Source organism: Rutilus rutilus (genome assembly GCF_951802725.1).
Source record: "Rutilus rutilus genome assembly, chromosome: 23".
In the NCBI taxonomy this organism is placed as follows: domain Eukaryota; kingdom Metazoa; phylum Chordata; class Actinopteri; order Cypriniformes; family Leuciscidae; genus Rutilus; species Rutilus rutilus.
The window spans coordinates 310,366-317,500 of NC_140233.1; the positions used below are offsets into that span (position 1 = coordinate 310,366).

The 7,135-nt window shown below is 40.3% G+C and overlaps 1 protein-coding gene across 2 annotated transcripts in view; it reads right to left on the reverse strand.

Moving 5' to 3' along the window:
* The window catches only part of cntn1a (contactin 1a), a 62,232-nt gene that overhangs the window by 53,406 nt on the left and 1,691 nt on the right, over positions 1-7,135 (reverse strand). The window contains exon 1 of one of the 2 annotated variants that reach the window (XM_084396398.1): positions 1,998-2,137. The exons of the other annotated variant lie outside the window; for it this stretch is intronic. The gene's annotated coding sequence lies outside the window, so the exon portion shown is untranslated. Of the gene's footprint in view, positions 1-1,997; positions 2,138-7,135 lie in introns of those variants that run through there. 2 annotated transcript variants of the gene reach the window in all.

Here is a 7,135-nt window from a genome sequence, read left to right on the forward strand (position 1 = left end):
CACGCCTCTCACACACGCATGAAACACGCGCCTCTCACACACGCATGAAACACGCCTCACACACGCATGAAACACACGCCTCACACACGCATGAAACACTCGCCTCACACACGCATGAAACACATGCCTCTCACACACGCATGAAACACACGCCTCTCACACACGCATGAAACACACGCCTCTCACACACGCATGAAACACGCCTCACACATGCATGAAACACACGTCTCTCACACACGCATGAAACACACGCCTTACGCATGAAACACGCCTTACACACGCATGAAACACACGCCTCACACACGTATGAAACACACCTTACACACGCATGAAACACGCCTTACACACGCATGAAACACACACCTTACGCATGAAACACGACTCACACACACATGAAACACACGCCTTACACACGCATGAAACACACCTTACACACGCATGAAACACACGCCTCACACACGTATGAAACACACCTTACACACGCATGAAACACGCCTTACACACGCATGAAACACGCCTCACACACGTATGAAACACGCCTCACTCACGCCTCACACATGCATGAAACACGCCTCACTCACGCCTCACACATGCATGAAACACACGCCTTATGCATGTTACACACCCGGATGATGTGTGATATGCATGATATCACACCATGATATCTCACACACGGCCTCACACACACCCTCACACACACATGAAACACTGAAATAAACTGAACTCGTCTTCTGATCACGACTTGAGCGTTCATGAAGATCATCTGACATCATCAGCCGGGGCTGCTGGGTAAACCGGTCTAACACACATTCAGATGAAGACGCCAGTCTAATATCATACACTCACACACACACACTCAAGCCGCGTTGCCATTGGCCAGAATTCAGGATCCTTCATGTGAACCAGATTAACACACAGACCTGATTGATCAAACACACACCAGACGATCAACGACATCTGACATTCCTGACTGTTACCCAGCACTAACACACACACACACGCACACACACACACACACTCTAAACCGTTAACCAGCACTAACACACACACACACACTCTCTAAACCGTTAACCAGCACAAACACACACACTCCAAACCATTAACCAGCACTGACACACACACACACACTCGAAACCGTTAACCAGCACTAACACACACACACACACACACACACTCCAAACCATTAACCAGCACTGACACACACACACACACACTCACACTCACTCTAAACCGTTAACCAGCACAAACACACACACACACACACACACACACACACACACTAAACCATTAACCAGCACTGACACACACACTCCAAACCATTAACCAGCACTAATACACACACACCAAACTGTTAACCAACGCTAACACACACACACACACACACACACACTAAACCGTTAACAAGCACTGACACACACACTCCAAACCGTTAGCCAGCACTAACACACACACACACACACACACACACACACACACACACACCAAACCATTAACCAGCACTAACACACACACACACACACACTCTAAACCGTTAACCAGCACTAACACACACACACACTCTAAACCGTTAACCAGCACTAACACACACACACACACACACACACACACACTCTAAACCGTTAACCAGCACTAACACACACACACACACACACACACACACACACACACTCTAAAACGTTAACCAGCACTAACACACACACACACACACACACACACACACTCTAAACCGTTAACCAGTACTAACACACACACACACACACACACACACACACACACACACACACACACACTCTAAACCGTTAACCAGCACTAACACACACATAGGGCCCTATAATTTCCGCGATTGAATCTGTCAACGCGGAGAGAGGCCCGTCACGCGCGCGTCTTCAAACTGTCTTGCTCTCTCTCACTCCCTCGCGTTTATTAATCTAAATCAATTGAGAATTGACACAATGGTAAAAGATTGGGTGTGAATTGTGCAAAACAAAACTTTTTACCTTTCCTTCTTCTCTGAAAAGCGTTCCGCCCATTCAGCTGACATACAAAACACTTTCAATAAACTAAACAAAACCTATCCAATGATGAAATGTTTTCTGTGTTGACAAATCTTGTGCAATATCCTAACTGCCAGGATCAGGGGCGGCCTTAAGCAGGGGCGTAGAATTTAGTAGGGAAGCTAGGGACGTTTCAATAACTAATATGGGGCCCTGCCCACATAAAATGTAAACATGAGCAGAAAAAGCAAGGATTCTTGTTGGTTTGCATCATATTATTTTATTACGCGCACTTTCAGCTTCATGAACAGGCACCACTGGCATATGTACGTTTCATTTCCTATTCAAATTATTTCCCTGCTCAAAAAAAACAACGTTTTAACCTTACGGAAAAAAGGCAAAGTATAAACACATAAACTACCGGTATTTATTTACTTCAGATCACCATTCGCGGGGCGGTAAACGTCGCCATGGTAAACGAGGCGCGACTCAAGTTCGACCAATCAGAGACGTCAGTGTTTTGCTTAGAATTATGGGTACATTTACATTTACATTTATTCATTTAGCTGACGCTTTTATCCAAAGCGACTTACAATTGCTATATATGTCAGAGGTCGCACGCCTCTGGAGCAACTAGGGGTTAAGTGTCTTGCTCAGGGACACATTGGTGTCTCACAGTGGATTCGAACCCGGGTCTCTCACACCAAAGGCATGTGTCTTATCCATTGCGCCACACCACCCACAGTAGTGTAGTATTTCTCCAGAGCAAAAACTTTCGTTTTACAACCTCGTAGCTCGTGGTCAATCTAACTTGGATGGTTTAGGGGTCTCCAACCTTTTTTAGCTACTTTTTAAAAATGAAAGTGGCCGAGAGCTATATGCAATAATTAAATCTCTTAAATAATGTCTCATAACTCTCATATTAACAACTATGCTAACTGTTTTAGACCTAAACGAGTTATTGTAGGCCTATATATGTCACCCTTAATTGACATAAAAAAAAATTATTATACTGTAAAAATACATAATTATTGTTGATTTTATTGTGCATCATAACTAGAGATGAAATGGTATGAAAATTTAATTTCATGATTATAGTGACCAAAATGAGCACGGTTATCACATAATCCTGTTCAAAAAGTACTAATACTACACAATAAAATCAATTCACCAAGTTTTATGTTGAAAACCAGCAAATGACAAATAAACTTACCATCAATATGCACTTTTTGTTTACATAAACATTAAAATAGTAACATTAAAAATGATGGCCAAATTTGAAAGGAGTGTCTTGCAACATGTTATCTACTAACATGTACAAGTTCAAATAAAGTTTTGACAAAAAAGTTTTTTATAAAAAGATAAACCTCGCATTTTTCAGCCTTTAAATCATTTTTATAAAAAGAATGATTAAAAAAGACAAAATACTGACATTTACAATGCACATTAGCTTATCTTTTATTATTAATAGCAGAGCCGGACAGTAACGGAGTACATTTACTTGAGTACAGTACTTAAGTACAATTTTGAGGGATCTGTACTTTACTCAAGTATCATTTTTGGGGAGTACTCATGACTTTACTCAAGTACATTTGAGAGGCAAATATTGTACTCTTTACTCCACTACATTTCTATCCATAACTATGAGTACCCGTTACTTCTTCTTCAAAAAAAAAAGGAACAAAGATCTCTCGGAACATCTCGGAAACCCTCAATTTGTTGTTTCCCTCTCAAATGGTCAGATTTAGATAAGAGACGAAACAATGGATGAAGACGCAGCAGGTCCATCCCGGGAGTATTTTTTTTCCCAGGATGGTAGGCAAGGCTGGATTAGTCCCCCCAGGGGCCCCTGGGCACTGAAGCTCACTGAACCTCCCCTACCTGATAACCACACCCTCCAAAGGAACACACACACACGTCTATATTACTAAAGGCCTCATTATACTTCTGCGTCGGACCTACGCCGGAGCCTATACGCCGTAGGCAACGTGTTGGTTTTAATTTATACTTCTGTGTCGTTGTCCGCGTTGACGCGTACCTAGGGAGCGTGTGAAACCCCGAGGGAGGGGTTCTGGCAGACCAATCACAGCGCTTGTGTCCGCGTAGAATTGACGCGTTGTTACATTTTTGGAGAGGTGCACGTCAGGGTACGCCGTAGGGTACGCGCGCTACACACAGCCTACGACGTAGCTACGGCGGCAATTCGACGCAGAAGCATAAAACAGGCTTAACAGGGGACTATCGCTCTACACTGGCCAATAGGGGACTAGTGTTTCTGGTCATTTTAAAGAAACAAAAATGACATACAAAATTTTCTTTTAAGGTCTTTTTTCTTAATATAACTTTAAAAATGCATTTTTTTATATATAAAAAAAAAAAAACATGCCAAGTGGGGACCTGCAACTCTGACCGATCTCTACCTATCGAACAGGGGACTCCCATAGCCTGCAATGGAACTGTGTGTGTGTGTGTGTGTGTGTGTGTGTGTGTGTGTGTGTGTGTGTGTGTGTGTGTGTGTGTGTGAACAGTGAAGTGAACTGGCAGTGAAGTCTGTCTTCATTTTGTAACTATATATATAGTTACAATATGAAGAGTTCAGATGCCAAAGCCTCTAAGTGCCATCTGAAAATGTCTTCTAGAATGGTAATTTTTATCAAGCTTGTATATTTAAGTTCAGTAATTTCACTTAAATGACAATTAATAGGTAATATTCATTGCCATTTAGTGAAATTACTGAACTTAAATACACACACACACACAGTTCCATTGCAGGCTATGGGAGTCAAAGTTTTTTTCATAAACGAAAAATGAAACTAAGACTAAAACTATTGGTCAAAAAACATTTGCATAAACTGAAATAAAATAGAAATTTCAACAAAAATGAAAAACTAAAACTAAACAAAACTAACGACAAATGTCTCGAGACCTTGCACTTTTTTCCCATTCCACTGCCCGCGTCTTTTTTCCGTTTTTCCAACCAAAACCGCTTTCTGTGTGAACCAGCCCTAAGAAGCAGAAATAGCCAATTAATGATTTCTATCATGACTAGACTTTATGCAAATACAGCTGTACATTAATTCCAGGTAAGATAACCATCTCATGTCAAGTCAAGTCAAGTCATCTTCATTTATATAGCGCTTTTAACAATGTAGATTGTCTCAAAGCAGCTTCACAGAGATAAGCGTATAATTTAAGGTAACAGAGATTGTTTCGGCTTTACAGCAGAGTTAAGTTATTTCCATCTAAAGTTAGTTTTAATTGATTTGGTTCCGTCGCAACGATCATTTGTTATTAAATTAGGGGCCGCTAAGACGACACCATTCTCTCTACACAGACTTTAAACGCGAACCTGTGAGAAACGCTGATGGCGTTCACATGCGCATTTAGAATGGGTTCAATGTGATTTGTGAAACTAAACCATACATATTAGATTAGATACCACACTGAGCAGAAAACGGAAAAAACAAATTGCATGTCTAGCCCAGAAATAGATGTAGGCTACATTTGTCAGAGTAGAAGTAGGCCTATACTAAATGTCTGGTCTGAATAGAACATTTGAATATGAGTATAACTATGAAACGCTGCAATAGAAAAAAGGCATAAATGTATCAATACAAGAATACTGTTGGAAAGGATTAATCATAGAAACAACCTTAAAGAATAATCATAATAATCATACGCATATTTTTTTCCCCTTTTTCCCCCTCTTATACACCATGTTTAACAAGATTTAATTTTTAATATGAATGAGTATGAATGAATATTCTGTACTTTTTAGTTGCATATGTTTGGTTCTTTGTTCATCCTCAAACTATTATTTTATTTTTATTATTAAGAGGTTTTCACAAGAGTTAGCTGTAAACTGCAAACATTAAACTAACTGAAATTTATTGGAAATTTGAAAATGATATTAAAGTAAAAACTAATTTAAAAATGCCAGACTACAATAACCTTGATGGGAGTCCCCTGTTGGATAGGTAGACATCGGTCAGAGAGTCCCCTTTTGGCCAGTGTAGAGCGATAGTGCTCTGTTAGTAATATAGACATGTATGTGTGTGTGTGCAATGGCACATAACAATGGCAAGTAAATTGTTAGGGACTGCATAACCAAGCATAGAAAGTATACCCTACCATCCTGGGAAAAAAAATGTCGCATGGCCCCACCTCGCCAGACTATTTCAATTTTCTGAACAAGTTAATGATAGTTTTCGCTTCAAGTGTTTGCTGTGTTTACCAGTGTAAGCACTGTGGCAGTAGTAATGCAATATTTAGAAAATGTACTCTTGTACTCTTGATACTCAAGTACTTTTAAAAACAAGTACTTTAGTACTTTTACTTAAGTAGACATCTGACTGTAGTACTTTTACTTGTACTTGAGTAAAATTTAGCAAGGGGTATCTGTACTTTTACTCAAGTAATGAAGCTGTGTACTCTGTCCGCCTCTGATTCTGATATAGCACAGTTTAATACAGCACAGCTTGCCCAAAGTGCTTTACAATCACAAACGACATCAATACATAAAGAAGAGAAAAAAAAACATATATATATATAGAAAATAAGTAGGAAACAAGACGTAAATATTAACACTGAGTATTAAAAGCATTCTGACCATAGTAACTGCATTACAGTGCAGCCGTGAACATGGTCATGTATGTAGTGTTTGACTCTCTCTCTCTCTCTCTCTCTCTCTCTCTCTCTCTCTCTCTCTCTCTCTCTCTCTCTCTCTCTCTGTAGGGCCGGTCGTGGCTCCGTCAGACATCGGTGGAGGAGGCGGAGCCAGTCGCGAGCTCACCATCACATGGACGGTACCAGAACTCACATTATCATCAACCCCAGTCTCTCTGAATAACAGCAAAACACACTTTCTCCTGTCATTTTCATCTGACACTCATCTTCAATTCTTTCTGGAACAAGAACACATGTGGGCGGGGCTTGATTTTGTCCGTGGGGAATTGATTGGATGGTTGTGGTTTGCTATTGGGGGATCTCATGAGTGACAGCTGGTTAAAACTGAAACAAACAACAGCAAAAAACAGTTTATTGTTATTGGTGAAATAAGTGTTTTGCTTTTATAACTTGTCTTCTTTCAGACTAGTGAAAGAAAACATCCAAAACACACATTTAAGTGTTTATTTTAGTGC